General features: G+C 39.7%; 1 long non-coding RNA gene across 4 annotated transcripts in view; it reads left to right on the forward strand.

Annotated features, from left to right (window-relative positions):
• The first annotated feature begins 10786 nt into the window (after positions 1–10786).
• The window catches only part of LOC307192219, a 190522-nt gene continuing 180563 nt past the window's right edge, over positions 10787–20745 (forward strand). For 3 of the 4 annotated variants that reach the window (XR_013830009.1, XR_013830010.1, XR_013830011.1), the window contains exon 1: positions 10787–11405. This is a non-coding gene — a long non-coding RNA (uncharacterized lncRNA). The remainder of the gene's footprint in view (positions 11406–20745) is intronic. The other variant, XR_013830012.1, reaches the window with a different exon arrangement.

The raw sequence follows: 20745 nt of genomic DNA on the forward strand, positions 1-20745 counted from the left end.
CTACTCAGTGGCCACTGACTTGCAGGTCATCCAGTGGTGCTCACTTTCTAGTGAGTTTCACTGGCATCCCAGTGGGTGGCTTTCCAGGGAATCTCATGGTGCCCTCTCCACCCCCAGCAGATAGTTTTCTGCCCTCCAGCCCTGGCATGTAGCACTCCAACCTCTTCACCATCCAGTGGGCCACAGCCACATCCTCCCCAGTGAGCTCTAGCCCTCAGCCCTAGGGTGGTGTTCCTTCCATAGGTGCCGTGCCTCTGCCCTAGAGGTAGTATAGGGGGTAGTCACTACCCCTATATCTGCTCCCTATGCCTTCAAGCCCTTTATTCTCCAGAGTTCTCTTTACCCTTTAGTAGTTAATTCCCTGTTACTTTGAATAGTTCTCATATTAAACTTTTCTTGTCCAAACTATTGTGGAGATCGTGTCTCCTCACTGGATCCTGACTAAGAAACACTAGAAAGAACACTAGACTTGTGGTAACAAACTCTGACTTTGCACTTTTCTTATGGGTGAGACATTAGCAATCATGTCATCTTTCTGGATTTAAATTCCTCTTCTATAAACTGGGGATACTTCTATTCCCCCTACCAGCATTGTTCCAAGAATTACATTGGATAATGGATGTGACTTATGAAGGTAGAGAGTAGAGGATATACACATTCAGTCTGAGTTCAAGTAGAAAAAAACCAAAGGGTTGGGGGAGAATAAAAGAAGATGAAGTAGAAAGTATTGGGGAGTAAGGCTCTGATTAGCACTTATGGCTTCATGTTACCTGAAGCCTCTTCTCTCTGTTCTTTCTGCTTAGTGGAATGGAAAGAAGTAAGACTCTGAGAACAGGGAGCTTGAAAAAACAAAAGTTCTTTCCCTTAATGATCCCAGAAGTCTAGAAAGAAATGGCTTTATATTAGGCCCCTGGGAGCTGAGTGGCTCAGGAAGCTTGGTGCCAGGGAAACCTAAGAACTGAGGATAAACCAACTTTAGGGGCTTTTGATTTATCTAAAATTTAGGGTGAACTGTTAAGATTGCAATATGGATCAGAGAGAAAGATACTAAATTGTACCTTAGAATTTTTAAATTAAAATTTTTTTGCTCTAAAACAATTACTTATTTTTTAGGCCTTGCTTTATATCAGTTTTAATATCAGATTATATTGTTTTACCAAAAGAGCAACCCTGGAGCCTTGTTGTTTAGAGTGTGTCTCTGTGACATGACACATAGTGGCTAAATATCTGAATTGCAGGTTTAGTTTCTTGTTCGGTGGACAAAGCAGGCAGTAGGCTATAGCTATGGTAACCATATGAGAGGTTACAGGCTGTAGTTAGCAACCATATACCTGGGATGTTTCTGAGGAAGTCCTGTTTTGTGCAGGTTTAGCACAATTTGTTAAATGCACAACAAATGTAATTTTATTTGATATCCGTTAAGAGTGTTCACAGAAATAAATTTGTCATGTGTCCAGAGTTTTTTGTTTTTGTTCAAAGAGCCTGGTCTTTGCAGTAGGTATGGCAGAAGGACCCAGACTAGGATATTCCTTCTGCGATCCCTTCCCCTGCTTGGTCCTTCATTTACTGACTTGTGAAACCAGATAGGTTGATTTGTTCAGTAACTTTAGAATTTTAAAAATTGTAACTGTAGTGGAAATTACTTTTACATCATATTATTTCTCTTTGTCTCTCTTTCTGTCTGTGCCTCTCTCTGTCCCTCTGTCTCTGTCTCTCTCTCTCAGACACACACACACACACACACACACACACACACGTGCACGTGTGCACACACATGCCCCCTCAAATTTCCATGAAACAATGCCTAGCCTCACTAAATGCAATGCATTTAGTTCCATTCTATTCACAACAAAACTGAACAAAAACCGATGGGTTGAGAGCTACTAATTCCATGACCTGCAGGTGGGTCTCACCCCAAAGTCCAAAACTACACTGAAGAAAATAATCTCTAACATACAATCTAAGTCTGTGAGACTATTTGCTACTTGATGATAAAATCTCCTCACAATGGGTCCCTTACAACTGCTACCACCACCTGCCTTAGCTCTACCAAGCATCTGCCATGAGCAAGTCCACAGTCAAAGAGAACCAAGTATGAATACAGAATAGGTGCCCCATTCCTACCAGTACCTGGTATTTGGAATTAGTTTTGTGCTCAAAACTTGGCATGTTATGTCCCTCCCTGAAAAGATGTCTTCTTGTTGGCTTTCTGCCTTGGTCTCCTTTGCTTGTGGGTCTGGCTCCCTGTTTAACTGTAGAGGTTGGACCCTGCCTCCTGCGTCCCAGCCCCTAGCTGTGTCCTGCTTCATTCTGGATAAACCTTCCAAGAAGCATAGTGATACCACCTGTTTGGCAGCTGGATGTTTTTGACTCTGATGTCTGTCCTGAAAGTATCTTCATTCTTCACTTTTCTTTGGGTATTCTGAATCCGACTGCTGGCCTCCCTAACTGGTCCCATGGTTCCTTCTCCTGTCTGCCACATGAAGATTCCAATAAGCCTCATGTTCCAGCCTGGTGGATCGGGGAGTGCTAAACCTACAAATTTACGCATTACGTACAGATACACAATGGGCCATGGGAAATTTAACTTTCAATTTGCCTATTAAAAATTTCTATGAAGCATTTGCTATTCTATAATCACTTCAATATACCATGATAATTCACCTTAAAAATTCATGAAATAATTCCATTTTTAAAATAACCCCCCTTCGTAACGCTAAAACGCATTTTCCCTTCTTTATCTAACCCTTGTCCCACCACTTATCTGTTTTATAAGACCACAGTTTTGTAGATAGTTTCTTTAAGTGGGTGTGAATCTCTTTTTAGCTCAGGGAAGTTTATCAATATATTTTTGGGGTCTTGTATTTCTTCTCTAGCTCCTCTAGGGATAAAGTTTCAAAACACCCCAAGGAGAATTTGGGGTAGAGCTCAGGGAGAACTTCCTGACAGAAGGAGGTTGTGGAATGTTTCCTTTAAAATAATAGTAATAATAAAAAAGGGGGGTGGGGTGAGAAGGTGGTCCTGATCTGTGAGGGCTGGAGGAGGAGAGGTAAATAACTTCTCAAAGTCTGATCCAGCCCTAAGATTCTTTGATGTGATTGCTCTGTCCCTTCTAGCTGTCTGGTTTTGATCTAAGGATTTGTTTGCTGGAGCCCTGAGCTCTGAGTGAGAAAACCCCAGCTCTACACCACCCTGGGCAACCCAGGGCCTTGCACCAGCTGGCTGGCCTGTGTGTGCTCTCTGGGAATTCTAGACCGGACTGATGGGCTCCTCTGATTTGCTTTGACTGTTGAGTTCCAGGGAAGGCCCATGGCACGTGCAGCTAAGAAGACCCTTCCAGGGACCTACTGCCTCCATGAGTTAACTCATTAGGGGCTTCCCAGGCATCCTCCCGCACTGAGCAGCGTCTGCCTTTCACCTTGTCCTTTTTTGCATTTCACTGGTTATGCGTGGTTGACTGGATAACTCACTTCTGCAACCAACCAGCTCGTCAGAGTCCAGCCTAATTACTGAGTCCCCAGATATGGCTCAGGTTAAGTAGGAGTCGCTTTAATCCCTTTTAGAATACAAAGTAAACAGCAAGTGGAGTGCTCTATTTATATTAATAAATGATTTGGGGAATAGGATGATTTTAATGTAATATCCGTATGTCCACTGCAAGGAACAAATGGATCAAGAACTTATTTGCTGGGTTTGTATATGTTTTAATGCCATCAACTCCTGGATAGGCTGAGACCCATGTGAATCCCCATATTCATAAATATGAAACTGCTTGTAAGACTCCTGGCTTTTTTCTGAACCACATTCCTATTTTGTGACTTTTCATCTTTTGTGAACCCTTATCTCTTACTTGATGAGATATTTTTATAACAGTAAGTGTACTTCCTGAAACCATTTTACAAATTGCTTTTCTTTGTATTTGTGTATGCAAATATATATATAATATATATTTTTTTGTTGTTGTTGTTGTTGACTGTTTAGTTTTGTCCCTCCTTGCTGTAAGATTAGAAGGAAGAGGGTAGAATAGGCTGGTGATTCAGACAAGGTTTCCTGCAGGAGCTAGGAACTGAAATGGTACTTGAAGTTTGGGTGACATCCCAACAAGTGGAGAGAGTTGGGGAGGGGGCCCCAGGCAGAAGGAACAAGAGTTAGGAAGTGCAGCATGGTGTCATAGAAAAAGCATGGTTTGGTGTTGGACAGAATTGGGCTCAAAGTGTCAGTGGCGTCTGGTACTTATGGAACATCTGTGCAGGCTTTATGTATGTTTTAATTACAGTGATCTCATTGCAGAGTTTGGGTCCAAGAAGAGAGTCACACTAAAAAAAATTTCACAGGAAATTCTTTTCTCTTTCCCAAACTACATACAAGATTGAAGCTGTGGTTGTATATACTTGCATATGCATGCATGTATTTAGCTTCTAAAGCCCCCTTTTTATCATAAAAGTAGTGAAGTCTCCATATAAGTTGTCTTCTACTATAAAAGAAGCAGCTTCTGAAAAATGTATGACTAGTGCTTTGACTGTGAGGAATTATCAGAAAGGTTCTTGGGCAGACTTCTTAACTTCTCTGGACCTTGCTTTCTTATCTGTAAAATGGGGATAATATAACTTACTTATCAGTGTCGTTGGGACTATTTTATTTAACATCTTTATTGGAGTATAATTGCTTTACAATGATGTGTTAGTTTCTGCTTTATAACAAAGTGAATCAGTTATATATATACATATGTTCCCATATCTCTTCCCTCTTGAGTCTCCCTCCCTCCCACCCTCCCTATCCCACCCCTCCAGGCGGTGACAAAGCACGGAGCTGATCTCCCTGTGCTATGCGGCTGCTTCCCACTAGCTATCTACCTTACGTTTGGTAGTGTATACATGTCCATGCCCCTCTCTTGCTTTGTCACAGCTTACCCTTCCCCCTCCCCATATCCTCAAGTCCATTCTCTAGTAGGTCTGTGTCTTTATTCCTGTCTTACCCGTAGGTTCTTCATGACATTTTTTTCCGTTAAATTCCATATATATGTGTTAGCATACGGTATTTGTCTTTCTCTTTCTGACTTACTTCACTCTGTATGACAGACTCTAGGCCCATCCACCTCATTACAAATAGCTCAATTTTATTTCTTCTTATGGCTGAGTAATATTCCATTGTATATATGTGCCACATCTTCTTTATCCATTCATCAGATGATGGACACTTAGGTTCTTTCCATCTCCAGGCTATTGTAAATAGAGCTGCAATGAACATTTTGGTACATGACACTTTTTGAATTATGGTTTTCTCAGGGTATATGCCCAGTAGTGGGATTGCTGGGTCATATGGTAGTTCTATTTGTAGTTTTTTAAGGAACCTCCATACTGTTCTCCACAGTGGCTGTATCAATTTACATTCCCACCAACAGTGCAAGAGGGTTCCCTTTTCTCCACACCCTCTCCAGCATCTATTGTTTCTAGATTTTTTGATGATGGCCATTCTGACTGGTGTGAGAGGATACCTCATTGTAGTTTTGATTTGCATTTCTCTAATGATTAATGATGTTGAGCATTCTTTCATGTGTTTGTTGGCAGTCTGTATATCTTCTTTGGAGAAATGTCTATTTAGGTCTTCTGCCCATTTTTGGATTGGGATTTTTGTTTTTATGTTATTGAGCTGCACGAGCTGCTTATAAATTTTGGAGATTAATCCTTTGTCAGTTGCTTCATTTGCAAATATTTTCTCCCATTCTGAGGGTTGTCCTTTGGTCTTGTTTATGATTTCCTTTGCTGTGCAAAAGCTTTTAAGTTTCATTAGGTCCCATATGTTTCTTTTTGTTTTTATTTCCATTTCTCTAGGAAGTGGGTCAAAAAGGATCTTGCTGTGATTTATGTCATAGAGTGTTCTGCCTATGTTTTCCTCTAAGAGTTTGATAGTTTCTGGCCTTACATTTAGGTCTTTAATCCATTTTGAGTTTATTTTTGTGTATGGTGTTAGGGAGTGATCTAATCTCATACTTTTACATGTACCTGTCCAGTTTTCCCAGCACCACTTATTGAAGAGGCTTTCCTTTCCTCACTGTACATTCCTGCCTCCTTTATCAAAGATAAGGTGACCATATGTGTGTGGGTTTATCTCTGGGCTTTCTATCCTGTTCCATTGATCCATCTTTCTGTTTTTGTGCCAGTACCATACTGTCTTGATTACTGTAGCTTTGTAGTATAGTCTAAAGTCAGGGAGCCTGATTCCTCCAGCTCCATTTTTCCTTCTCAAGATTTCTTTGGCCATTCGGGGTCTTTTGTGTTTCCATACAAATTGTGAAATTTTTTGTTCTAGTTCTGTGAAAAATGCCAGTGGTAGTTTGATAGGGATTGCATAGAATCTGTAGATTCCTTTGGGTAGTATAGTCATTTTCACAATGTTGATTCTTCCAATCTAAGAACATGGTATATCTCTCCATCTATTTGTATCATCTTTAATTTCTTTCATCAGTGTCTTATAATTTTCTGCATACAGGTCTTTTGTCTCCTTAGGTAGGTTTATTCCTAGGTATTTTGTTCTTTTTGTTGCAATGGTAAATGGGAGTGTTTCCTTAATTTCACTTTCAGATTTTTCATCATTAGTGTATGGGAATGCCAGAGATTTCTGTGCATTAATTTTGTATCCTGCTACTTTACCAAATTCATTGATTAGCTCTAGTAGTTTTCTGGTAGCCTCTTTAGGATTCTCTATGTAGAGGATCATGTCATCTGCAAACAGTGACAGCTTTACTTCTTCTTTTCCAATTTGGATTCCTTTTATTTCCTTTTCTTCTCTGATTGCTGTGGCTAAAACTTCCAAAACTATGTTGAATAATAGTGGTGAGAGTGGGCAACCTTGTCTTGTTCCTGATCTTAGTGGAAATGCTTTCAGTTTTTCACCATTGAGGATGATGTTGGCTGTGGGTTTGTCATATATGGCCTTTATTATGTTGAGGAAAGTTCCCTCTATTGCCTACGTTCTGCAGGGTTTTTATCATAAATGTGTGTTGAATTTTGTTGAAAGCTTTCTCTGCATCTATTGAGATGACCATATGGTTTTTCTCCTTCAGTTTGTTAATATGGTGTATCACATTGATTGATTTGCATATATTGAAGAATCCTTGCATTCCTGGAATAAACCCCACTTGATCATGGTGTATGATCCGTTTAATGTGCTGTTGGATTCTGTTTGCTAGTATTTTGTTGAGGATTTTTGCATCTATGTTCATCAGTGATATTGGCCTGTAGTTTTCTTTCTTTGTGACATCTTTGTCTGGTTTTGGTATCAGGGTGATGGTGGTCTTGTAGAATGAGTTTGGGAGTGCTCCTCCCTCTGCTATATTTTGGAAGAGTTTGAGAAGGATAGGTGTTAGCTCTTCTCTAAATGTTTGATAGAATTCGCCTGAGAATCCATCTGGTCCCGGGCTTTTGTTTGTTGGAAGATTTTTAATCACAGTTTCAATTTCAGTGCTTGTGACTGGTCTGTTCATCTTTTCTATTTCTTCCTGATTCAGTCTCGGCAGGTTGTGCATTTCTAAGAATTTGTCCATTTCTTCCAGGCTGTCCATTTTATTGGCATAGAGTTGCTTGTAGTAATCTCTCATGATCTTTTGTATTCCTGCAGTGTCAGTTGTTACTTCTCCTTTTTCATTTCTAATTTTATTGATTTGAGTCTTCTCCCTTTTTTTCTTGATGAGTCTGGCTAATGGTTTATCAATTTTGTTTATCTTCTCAAAGAACCAGCTTTTAGTTTTATTGATCTTTGCTATCATTTCCTTCATTTCTTTTTCATTTATTTCTGATCTGATTTTTATGATTTCTTTCCTTCTGCTAACTTTGGGGTTTTTTTGTTCTTCTTTCTCTAATTGCTTTAGGTGCAAGTTTAGGTTGTTTATTCAAGATGTTTCCTGTTTCTTAAGGTAGGATTGTATTGCTATAAACTTCCCTCTTAGAACTGCTTTTGCTACATCCCATAGATTTTGGGTCGTCATGTCTCCATTGTCATTTGTTTCTAGGTATATTTTTATATCCTCTTTGATTTCTTCAGTGATCACTTCGTTATTAAGGAGTATATTGTTTAGCCTCCATGTGTTTGTATTTTTTACAGATCTTTTCCTGTAATTGATATCTAGCCTCATAGCGTTGTGGTCGGAAAAGATACTTGATACAGTTTCAATTTTCTTAAATTTACCAAGGCTTGATTTGTGACCCAAGATATGATCTATCTTGGAGAATGTTCCATGAGCACTTGAGAAAAATGTGTATTCTGTTGTTTTTGGATGGAATGTCCTATAAATATCAATTAAGTCCATCTTGTTTAATGTATCATTTAAAGCTTGTGTTTCTTTTTTATTTTCATTTTGGATGATCTGTCCATGGGTGAAAGTGGGGTGTTAAAGTCCCCTAGTATGAATGTGTTACTGTCGATTTCCCCTTTGATGGCTGTTAGTATTTGCCTTATGTATTGAGGTGCTCCTATGTTGGGTGCATAAATATATACAATTGTTATATCTTCTTCTTGGATTGATCCCTTGATCATTATGTAGTGTCCTTCTTTGTCTGTTCTAATAGTCTTTATTTTAAAGTCTATTTCGTCTGATATGAGAATTGCTACTCCAGCTTTCTTTTGGTTTCCATTTGCATGAAATATCTTTTTTCCATCCCTTTACTTTCAGTCTGTATGTGTCTCTAGGTCTGAAGTGGGTCTGTTTTAGACAGTAAATATATGGGTCTTGTTTTTGTATCCATTCAGCTAATTGGTGTCTTTTGGTGGGAGCATTTAGTCCATTTACATTTAAGGTAATTATTGATATGTATGTTCCTATTCCCATTTTCTTAATTGTTTAGGGTTCGTTATTGTAAGTCTTTTCCTTCTGTTGTGTTTCTTGCCTAGGGAAGTTCCTTTAGCAGTTGTTGTAAAGCTTGTTTGGTGGTGCTGAACTCTCTCAGCTTTTGCTTGTCTGTAAAGGTTTTAATTTCTCCATCAAATCTGAATGAGATCCTTGCTGGGTAGAGTAATCTTATTTGCAGGTTTTTCTCCTTTATCACTTTAATTATGTCCTGCCAGTCCCTTCTGGCTTGCAGAGTTTCTGCTGAAAGATCAGCTATTAAGCTTATGGGGATTCCCTTGTGTGTTATTTTTCCCTTGCTGCTTTTAATATGTTTTCTTTCTATTTAATTTTTGACAGTTTGATTAATATGTGTCTTGGTGTATTTCTCCTGTATGGGACTCTCTATGCTTCCTGGACTTGATTAACTATTTCCTTTCCCGTATTAGGGAAGTTTTCAACTATAATCTCTTCAAATATTTCCTCAGTCCCTTTCTTTTTCTCTTCTTCTTCTGGAACCCCTATAATTCGAATGTTGGTGTGTTTAATGTTGTCCCAGAGGTCTCTGAGACTGTCCTCAGTTCTTTTCAGTCTTTATTCTTTATTCTGCTCTGCAGTAGTCATTTCCACTATTTTGTCTTCCAGGTCACTTATCCGTTCTTCTGCCTCAGTTATTCTGCTATTGATCCCATCTAGAGTATTTTTAATTTCATTTATTGTGTTGTTCATCGTTGTCTGTTTCATCTTTAGTTCTTCTAGGTCCTTGTTAAATGTTTCTTGCATTTTGTCTATTCTATTTCCAAGATTTTGGATCATCTTTACTTCATTATTCTGAATTCTTTTTCAGGTAGACTGCCTATTTCCTCTTCATTTGTTAGGTCTGGTGGGTTTTTATCTTGCTCCTTCATCTGCTGTGTGTTTTTATGTCTTCTCATTTTGCTTACCTTACTGTGTTTGGGGTCTCCTTTTTGCAGGCTGCAGGTTCGTAGTTCCCGTTGTTTTTGGTGTCTGTCCCCAGTGGCTAATGTTGGTTCAGTGGGTTGTGTAGGCTTCCTGGAGGAGGGGACTAGTGTCTGTGTTCTGGTGGATGAGGGTGGATCTTGTCTTTCTGGTGGATGAGGGTGGATCTTGTCTTTCCAGGTCTGGTGGTGTGTTTTGAGGTGTCTGTGGACTTGTTATGATTTTAGGCAGCCTCTCTGCTAATGGGTGCGGTTGTGTTCCTGTCTTGCTAGTTGTTTGGCATAGGATGTCCAGCACTGTAGCTTGCTGGTGGTTGAGTGAAGCTGGGTGCTATTGTTGAGATGGAGATCTCTGGGAGATTTTCGCCATTTGATATTAGGTGGAGCTGGGAGGTCTCTTGTGGACCAGTGTCCTGAAGTTGGCTCTCCCACCTCAGAAGCACAGCACTGACTCCTGGCTGCAGCACCAAGAGCCTTTCATCCACACGGCTCAGAATAAAATGGAGAAAAAGTAGAAAGAAAGAATTAGTAGAAGTAGAAAGAAAGAAAGAAAGGAGGTAGGGAGGGAGGGAGGGAGGGAGGAAGGAAGGAAGGCGGGAAGGAAGGAATAAAAGAAAGAAAGAAGATAAAGGAAGATAAAATATAATAAGGTTATTATAATAAGAAAATAATTATTAAGAGAAAAAAAGAAAAAAATTCAAAAAACAAACAAAAAAAAAACAACAAAAAACGGACGGATAGAACCCTAGGACAAATGGCGGAAGCAAAGCTATTCAGACAAAATCGCACACAGAAGCATACACATACACACTCACAAAAAGAGGAAAAGGGGAAAAAATCATAAATCTTGCTCTCAAAGTCCACCTCCTCAATTCGTTGTCCATTCATGTATTCTACACATGCAGGGTACATCAAGTTGATTGTGGAGCTTTAATCCGCTGCCCCTGAGGCTGCTGGGAGAGATTTCCCTTTCTCTTCTTTGTTCTCACAGCTACCAGGGGCTCAGCTTTGGATTTGGCCCCACCTCTGCATGTAGGTCGCCAGAGGGCGTCTGTTCTTCGCTCAGACAGGACGGGGTTAAAGGAGCCGCTTATTCGGGAGCTCTGGCTCACTCAGGCCGGGGGAGGGAGGGGCACAGAGTGCGGGGCGGGCCTGCGGCGGCAGAGGCCGGCGTGACGTTGCAGCAGCGTGAGGCGTGCCGTGCGTTCTCCTGGGTAAGTTGTCCCTGGATCCCGGGACCCTGGCAGTGGCGGGCTGCACGGGCTCCCCGGAAGGGGGGTGTGGATAGTGACCTGTGCTCGCACATGGGCTTCTTGGTGGCGGCAGCAGCAGGCTTAGCGTCTCCCGCCCGTCTCCGGGGTCCGCGCTTTTAGCCGCGGCTCGCGCCCGTCTCTGGAGCTCCTTTAAGCGGTGCTCTTAATCCCCTCTCCTCGCGCGCCAGGAAACAAAGAGGGAAGAAAAAGTCTCTTGCCTCTTCGGCAGGTCCAGACTTTTCCCTGGGCGCACTAACCCCCTGCAGGCTGTGTTCACGCCACCAGTCCTCTCCCGGTGCTCCGACCGAAGCCTGAACCTCAACTCCAGGCCCCGCCCGGCCGGGCGGGTGAGCAGAGAAGCCTCTCGAGCTGGTGAGTGCCGGTCGGCCCTGATCCTTTGTGCGGGAATCTCTCCGCTTTGCCCTCCGCACCCCTGTTGCTGTGCTCTCCTCCGCGGCTCCGAAGCTTTCCCCCTCCGCCACCTGCAGTCTCCGCCCGCGAAGGGGCTTCTAGTGTGTGGAAACCCTTCTTCCTTCACAGCTCCATCCCACTGGTGCACGTCCCGTCCCTATTCTTTTGTCTCTGTTGTTTCTTTTTTCTTTTGCCCTACCCAGGTACGTGGGGGTTTCTTGCCTTTTAGGAGGTCTGAGGTCTTCTGCCAGCGTTCAGTAGGTGTTCTGTAGGAGTTGTTCCACGTGTAGATGTATTTCTGGTGTATCTGTGGGGAGGAAGGTGATCTCCGCGTCTTACTGTTCAGCCATCTTCCCGGAAACCTTATATATATATATTTCTGTTATTCTTGGTATAGAATCAGGCCACAACTGAATTAAACTTTTAAATTCATTCCAAACTTTGTTCTAGTAAGGTTCATCACTTTCCTTTTAAATTTTAGTTGTTATTTTTAAAGTCCTGAACAATACACAAGTTTATTCTTGTTAAACATTCAAACAGTACAGACAAAGCTAAAGTTTCCCTGGATTAACCTCCCCAAGCCCATTCTTCTGGGTAGAGGTGGCCACTGTTAAAAACTTGGAGTGCATCTTTTGAGCCCCTATCCAGGGCATTATTGGAAGGGCACAGACTCTGGAGCCCATCTGCTTGGGTTTGAATTCCTGTCTTGTCACTTACCAGCTGAGTGATTTGCCAAGTTACTTAACTCTATGCCTCAGTTTTTTCCCTGCAAAAATGGGGACAATAATAGAACCTATTTCATAGGGGTTTTGTAGGATTAAAAGAGTTAATTTGTGTAAAGCACTTACAGCAATGTCTGGCATATGGTAATTGCTCAAAAGTGTTTCATTTATGTATACCTACACACTCTAGAAGATTACAATGTTTTATATACTGGGTACCATACTGTATATGTATTTCTACTACTTCCTTTTTAAAAACTCTTTCCATATTAGCACAAGTAAATATAACCCCACTCTTTTTTTACCTGTTGCATAGTTTTTCATTGTATGTACATAGGTTATTTAGCCATCCCCCATTGATGGATATTCATATTACTGATGGGTATTCATACTACTTTTGCCGTTGCTAACAAAGCTGCAGAGAATGCCTTTATACATGTCTCCTTTTGCATGTGGATGTTAATGTGTTCCTGTAGGGCAAGTCCTGAGATGTGGAATTAGCAGGCTAAAGGATATACATGTTCTTGGTGGTGGTGGTTGTGGTGGTGATTTGTGTATGTTTGCTATTTTGGTTGTTGCTAATATTCTTCTTTAAAATGCCTTTTATATTTATCCATATATTTACCTTCTCTGGGGTTGTTTATTCCTTCTTGCACTTCTGTTCTTCTATTGGGATCCTCTTTAGTCTGAGAACTTCCTTTAGTGTAATCAGAACTATTTATGATGAATTTGCTGGTTTTTTATTTTTTTCAGTTTTGACTTATTTGAGAGCATTTCTTTTTGCCTTCATTTTTCTCAATTAAAAATTTTATTTTGAGATCGCCAGAGATTCACATGCAGTTGTAAGAAATACTGCAGAGGGATCCTGTGTACCCTTTACTCGATAGTAAAGTTCTGTAAGACTGTAGTACCGAAAGCCTGAGATTTTCCCTAGAATTTATTCACATTGGCTGTACCCGTACTTAGACATCTTCTCAGTAGTGCCTAACTTCTGAAATCTCTGCACAGCACTTTACCTCCCAGTGGCTATTCTCTGTGAGGTCTTTTGAGGTCTTGCCCTCAGGAGTTTGACAAAAGTTCGAGGTAAATTTTATGCAGGCTTATCGGATTCCTTTTGTTTCAGCCCCCTCCTCTCTGATGCTCTGCCCCGTAGACTTTAATCACTGTGGTAACGATTAATGCTATCCTTTTTTCCCTCTATCCTGTGAGCTTCAAAATGATGAACTCAGAGAGGTAACAATAGGCTAGATTGTGCTGGTCCCTGTGAGCTCTTTAAGCCACTGTAGGCCATTATAATCATTGATATCACAGATAATCAACATTATAAATGGGTGTTAATTTCGGGTGGCATCTATTGAGATAATTATATTGATTTTTCCTTTAATATATTAATACAGCGATTAACAAGAGTAGGTATTTAAGCTTGAGCCATCCTATATTTATAAGATAAAATTATCTCGATTATGATTCATTATTATTTTTAAGATGCTACTAGTAAATTGCTAACATTTTATTTAGGACTTTTGCATGCCTGTTCACAGGTGATACAGGCATTTAGTTTTATTTTCTTATGTTGTACTTGTCTATTTTTGGTATCTGAGTTATGCTAACATCATAAAATGAGTATAGTAGCTTTCCATCTTTTTCCATGCTATGCAGCATCTGATATAAATGGGCTATTTTCTGTTCTTTGAATGTTTGGTAGAATCTTTCCAAAGGCTATTTGTCCATTGATGCTTGTGTTTCGTGAAACTGTTACAATTCATACTTTCCTATGAAATCATTATTTTTAATCTAGGTTTCAAATTAATTGCCATAGCATTGTATATAGTATTCTCTTATAATTAAAAAGTTATAGCCGTAGTTAAATACTATTTTCCGTTCATTTCTAGCTTTCCTTTTCTTTATCATATTCAGCCGTTTGTTTATTTTTTCAAAGACATAGCTCTTATTTCATTGAGCAATGCTTTTTAAGAACATATTATCTTTAATTTCTGTTTATTTTCATTGATTTTTTTCTGCTTTATCTGGTTTATTTATTTTCACTTTTCTAGATATTTCATTAGTTCAGTTACCAACAATTTTATTTTCTATCAAATGTATCAAGGCCATAAATTTGCTTAAGGTTCATTTAGGGTATGTGCCCTTGATTTTGGTAATGTTGTATTCTTTTTTTTTTTTTTTTTTTTTTTTTTTTTTGCGGTACGTGGGCCTCTCACTGTTGTGGCCTCTCCCGTTGCAGAGCACAGGCTCAGGACGCACAGGCTCAGCGGCCATGGCTCACGGGCCCAGCAGCTCCGTGGCATGTGGGATCTTCCCGTACCGGGGCACGAACCTGTGTCCCCTGCATCGGCAGGCGGACTCTCAACCACTGCGCCACCAGGGAAGCCCTGTTGTATTCTTTTTGTTGTTCATTTCTAAATAGTATGTTATTTGCACACCTACTTTTTTTTCTTTTAATAGATCTTTACTGGAGTATAATTGCTTCACAATACTGTGTTAGTTTCTGTTGTACACCAAAGTGAATCAGCCATATGCATACATATGTCCCCATTTACCCTCCCTCTTCAGACTCTCTACCATCCTCCCTATCCCACCCCTCTAGGTCGTTGCAAAGCACTGAACTGATCTCCCTGTGCTATGCTGCTGCTTACCATTAGCTAATTATTTTACATTCGGTAGTGTATATATGTCGATGCTCACTTCGCCCCACCTTCCCCTCCCACCCCGTGTCCTCAAGTCCATTCTCTATGTCTACATCTTTATTCCTGCCCTGCCTCTAGGTTCATCAGAACCATTTTTTTTTGATTCCATACATATGTGTTAGCATGTCCTGGCATGTATGACAGAATCTAGGTCCATCCAACTCACTACAAATAACTCAATTTCATTTCCTTTTATGGCTGAGTAATATTCCATTGTGCCACATCTTCTTTATCCATTCATCCGATGATGGACACTTAGGTTGTTACCATGTCCTGGCAATTGTAAATAGTGCTGCAGTGAAAATTGTGGTACATGACTCTTTTTGAATTATGGTTTTCTCAGGGTGTATGTCCAGTAGTGGGATTGCTGGGTTGTATGGTAGTTTTATTTTTAGATTTTTAAGGAACCCCCCCGTCTGTTCTCCATAGTGGCTGTATCAATTTACATTCCCACCAACAGTGCAAGAGGGTTCCCTTTTCTCCACACCCTCTCCAGCATTTATTGTTTGTAGATTTTTTGACGATGGCCATTCTGACCAGTGTGAGGTGATACCGCATTGTAGCTTTGATTTGCATTTCTCTAATGATTAGTGAAGTTGAACATCTTTTCATGTGTTTGCTGGCAATCTGTATATCTTCTTTGGAGAAATGTCTCTTTAGGCCTTCCATTTTTGAATTGGGTTGTTTGTTTTTTGATATTGAGCTGCATGAGCTGATTGTATATTTTGGAAATTAATCCTTTATCCGTTGCTTCGTTTGCAAATATTTTGTCGCATTCTGAGGGTTGTATTTTTTATGGTTTCCTATGCTGTGCAAAAGATTTTAAATTTCATTAGGTCCCATTTGTTTATTTTTGTTTTTATTTCCATTTCTCTAGGAAGTGGGTCAAAAAGGATCTTGCTGTGATTTATGTCATAGAGTGTTCTGCCTGTGTTTTATTCTAAGAGTTTTATAGTGTCTGGTCTTACATTTAGGTCTATAATCCATTTTGACTTTATTTTTGTGTATGGTGTTAGGGAGTGTTCTAATTTCATTCTTTTACATGTAGCTGTCCAGTTTTCCCAGCACCACTTATTGAAGAGGCTATCTTTTCTCCATTCTATATTCTTGCCTCCTTTATCAAAAATAAGGTGAACATATGTGTGTGGGTTTATCTCTGGGCTTTGTATCCTGTTCCATTGATCTGTATTTCTGTTTTTGTGCCAGTACCATACTGTCTCGATTACTGTAGCTTTGCAGGATAATCTGAAGTCTGGGAGCCTGATTCCTCCAGCTCCATTTTTCATTCTCAAGATTGCTTTGGCTATTCTGGGTCCTTTGTGTTTCCATACAAATTGTGAAATTTTTTGATCTACTGCTGTGAAAAATACCATTGGTAGTTTGATAGGGATTGCAGTGAATCTGTAGATTGCTTTGGGTAGTAGAGTCATTTTCACAATGTTGATTCTTCCAATCCAAGAACATACTATATCTCTCCATCTGTTTGTATCATTTTAAATTTCTTTCATCAGTGTCTTATAGTTTTCTGCATACGGGTCTTTTGTCTCCTTAGGTAGGTTTATTCCTAGGTATTTTATTCTTTTTGTTGCAATGGTAAATAGGAGTGTTTCCTTAATTTCTATTTCAGAGTTTTCATCATTAGTGTATAGGAATGCCAGAGATTTCTGTGCATTAATTTTGTATCCTGTTACTCTACCAAATTCATTGATTAGCTCTAGTAGTTTTCTGGTAGCCTCTTTAGGATTCTCTATGTATAGTATCATGTTATCTGAAAACAGTGACAGTTTTAATTCTTGTCCAATTTGGATTCCTTTTATTTCCTTTCCTTCTCTGACTGCTGTGGCTAATACTTCCAAAACTATGTTGAATAATAGTGGTGAGAGTGGGCAACCTTGTCTTGTTCCTGATCTTAGTGGAAATGCTTTCAGTTTTTCCCCATTGAGAACGATGCTGGCTGTGGGTTTGTCATATATGGCCTTTATTATGTTGAGGTAGGTTCCCACTATGCCTACTTTCTGGAGATTTTTTATCATAAATGTGTGTTGAATTTTGTCAAAAGCTTTTTCTGCATCTATTGAGATTATCATAGGTTTTTCTTCTTCAGTTTGTTAATATGGTTTATCGCATTGATTGACTTGCATATATTGAAGAATCCTTGCATTCCTGGGATAGATCCCACTTGATCATGATGTATGATCCTTTTAATGTGCTGTTGGATTCTGTTTGCTAGTATTTTGTTGAGGATTTTTGCATCCATATTCCTCAGTGATATTGGCCTGTAGTTTTCTTTCTTTGTGACATCTTTGTCTGGTTTTGGTATCAGGGTGATGGTGGCCTCGTAGAATGAGTTTGGGGTTGTTCCTCCCTCTGTTATATTTTGGAAGAGTTTGAGAAGTACAGCTGTTAACTCTTCTCTAAATGTTTGATAGAATTCACCTGTGAAGCCATCCTGTACTGGGCTTTTGTTTGTTGGAAGATTTTTAATCACAGTTTCAATTTCAGTGCTTGTGATTGATCTGTTTATATTTTCTATTTCTTCCTGGTTCAGTCTCCGAAGGTTGTGCATTTCTAAGAATTTGTCCATTTCTTCCAGGTTGTCCATTTTATTGACATATATTACTTGTAGTAATCTCTCATGATCCTTTGTATTTCTTCAGTGTCAGTGTTACTTCTCCTTTTTCAGTTCTAATTTTATTGATTTGAGATTCTCCCTTTTTTTCTTGATGAGTCTGGCTAATGGTTTATCAATTTTGTTTATCTTCTCAAAGAACCAGCTTTTAGTTTTATTGATCTTTGCTGTCGTTTCCTTCATTTCTTTTTCATTTATTTCTGATCTGATCTTTATATTTCATTCCTTCTGCTAACTTTGGGTTTTTTGGTTCTTCTTTCTCTCATTGGTTTAGGTGTAAGGTTAGGTTGTTTATTTGAGATGTTTCTTGTTTCTTGAGGTAGCATTGTATTGCTATAAACTTCCCTCTTAGAACTGCTTTTGCTGCATCCCATAAGTTTGGGGTCATCTTGTTTTCATTGTCATTCGTTTCTAGGTATTTTTTGATTTCCTCTTTGATTTCTTCAGCGATCTCTTGGTTATTTAGTAGCGTACTGTTCAGCCTCCATGTGTTTGTAAATTTTACAGTTGTTTTTCCTGTAACTGATATCTAGTCTCATAGCCTTGTGGTCAGAAAAGATACTTAATACGATTTCAATTTTGTTAAATTTACCAAGGCTTCATCTGTGACCCAAGATATGGTCTATCTTGGAGAATGTTCCATGAGCATTTGAGAAGAAATTGTATTCTGTTGTTTTTGGATGGAATGTCCTCTAATTATCAATTAAGTCCATCTTGTTTCAGGTGTCATTTAAAACTTGTGTTTCCTTATTTATTTTCATTTTGGATGATCTGTCCATTGGTGAAAGTGGGGTGTTAAAGTCCTCTACTATTATTGTGTTACTGTTGAGTTCCCCTTTTATGGCTGTTAGCATTTGGCTTGTGTATTGAGGTGCTCTAATGTTGGGTGCATAAATATTTACAATTGTTATATCTCCTCTTGGATTGATCCCTTGATGATTATATAATGTTCTTCTTTGTCTCTTGTGATAGTCTTTATTTTAAAGTCTATTTTGTGTGATATGAGAATTGCTACTCCAGCTTTCTTTTGATTTCCATTTGCATGGCATATCTTTTTCCATCCCCTCACTTTCAGTCTGTATGTGTCCCTAGGTCTGAAGTGGGTCTCTGGTAGACAGCATATATACGGGTCTTGTTTTTGTATCCATTCAGCCAGTCTATGTCTTTTGGTTAGAGCATTTAATCCATTTACATTTAAGGTAATTACCGATATATATGTTCCTATTACTATTTTCTTAATTGTTTTGGGTTTGTTATTGTAGGTCTTTTCCTTCTCTTGTGTTTCCTGCCTAGAGAAGTTCCTTTAGCATTTGTAGTAAAGCTGGTTTGGTGGCGTAGGTTCTCTTAACTTTTGCTGATCTGTAAAGATTTTAATTTCTCCGTCGAATCTGAATGAGATCCTTGCTGGGTAGAGTAATCTTGGTTGTAGGTTTTTCCCCTTCATCACTTTAAATATGTCCTGCCACTCCCTTATGGCTTGCAGAGTTTCTGCTGAAAGATCTGCTGTTAACCTTATGGGGATTCCCTTGTATGTTATTTGTTGCTTTTCCCTTGCTGCTTTCAATATTTTTCTTTTGTATTAATTTTTGATAGTTTGATTAATATGTGTCTCAGCTTGTTTCTCTTTGGGTTTATCCTGTATGGTACTCTCTGCACTTCCTGGAATTGATTATTTCCTTTCCCATGTTAGGGAAGTTTTCAACTATAATCTCTTCAAATATTTTCTCAGACCCTTTCTTTTTCTCTTCTTCTGGGACCCCTATAATTCGAAGGTTGGTGTGTTTAATATTGTCCCAGTGGTCTCAGAGACTGTCCTCAATTCTTTTCATTCCTTTTTCTTTATTCTGCTCCCTGGCTCTTATTTCCACAATTTTACCTTCCAGCTCAGTTATCTATTCTTTTGCCTCAGTTATTCTGTTGTTGATTCCTTCTAGAGTATTTTTAATTTTGGTAATTGTGTTGTTCATCACTGTTTGGTTGCTCTTCAGTTCTTCTAGATGCTTGTTATATGTTTCTTGTATTTTCTCCATTCTATTTCCGAGATTTTGGATCATCTTTACTATCATTACTCTGAATTCTTTTTCAGGTAGGTTGCCTATTTCGTCTTCATTTATTTGGTCTTGTCGGTTTTTACATTGCTCCTTCATCTGTAACAAATATTTTGTCGTTTCATTTTTTTTTTTTTGATGGGTGGTGCTGTATTCCTGTCTTACTTATTGTTTGGCCTGAGACGTCCAGCAGTGTAGTTTGCAGGCAGTTGGATAGAGCTGGGTCTTGGTGCTGAGATGAGGACCACTGGGAAACCTCACTCTGACTGATGTTCCCTAGGGTCTGAGGTTCCTTGTCAGTCCAGCTTTCTGGACTCGGAGCTCCCACCAAGGAGCTCAGGCCTGTCTTCTGGCCTGGGAACCAAGATCCTGCTAGCTTCATGGTGCAGTAGAGAAAAAAAAAAAAAAAAAAGGAAGAAAGAAAAAAAAAAAGGAGCAGTACAATATCAAAGGATAAAAAACAAAATAAAATTAGAAATATAAAAAATATATTAGGAAAAATAAAAGTATAATTGAAACAACTTCATCAAGGTAAAATAAAACCACAGTAGAAAAAAGAAAAAAAAAGGGGTGGGGGGACAAACCAAAAGGAGAGATCACTAAGAAAGTATAAAGAATAAAGTAAAATTAGAAAAATAAAAGATTTATTAGGAAAAATAAAAATATAAAAGAATCAACAACACTGAAACAAGGTAAAACAGAACCCCAATCTAAAAGAAGAAGGAAAAAAAAAGCCTTGGCTATGGGGGTGTAGTTTAGGCAGGGGTGTGGTTTTGGGAGGCCTGGGACCTAGGTGGGTGGGGGGTGATGCTTGAGCCTGGGGCGGTGCCTAGGCGGGGTGTCGTTCAAGCACTGGGCGGGGCCTCTGCTTAGGACCTGCGTGCAAGGGGAGAGGCAGCTTCTGGAGTGTGGTGTTCTGGAGTTTGGAGGTAAGGGCCGGAGTGAGGGTGTGTGGGTGGGGTTTAGACTCAGCGCGTTGGAGGGGGTCTCCCTAGAGGTAGGGCCCTGGGTGGGGGTTTAGGGGCGGGGCTTGGCCTCTGTGCTGCAGGAGGGAGGCTCCAAGGGCAGAGCATTAGGCCCGGGAGCTGAACAGCTCTCTGGTGCCTAAGTGGACAGGGAAAGAGTTGGCCACGTTCCCTTCCGTTCCTTTGTGCCCCTCCCTCACTGCCTCCCCCAGGGAGTCCCCCGTCACTGCTG

Source organism: Stenella coeruleoalba (genome assembly GCF_951394435.1).
Source record: "Stenella coeruleoalba genome assembly, chromosome: 1".
NCBI classification, from domain to species: Eukaryota; Metazoa; Chordata; class Mammalia; order Artiodactyla; family Delphinidae; genus Stenella; species Stenella coeruleoalba.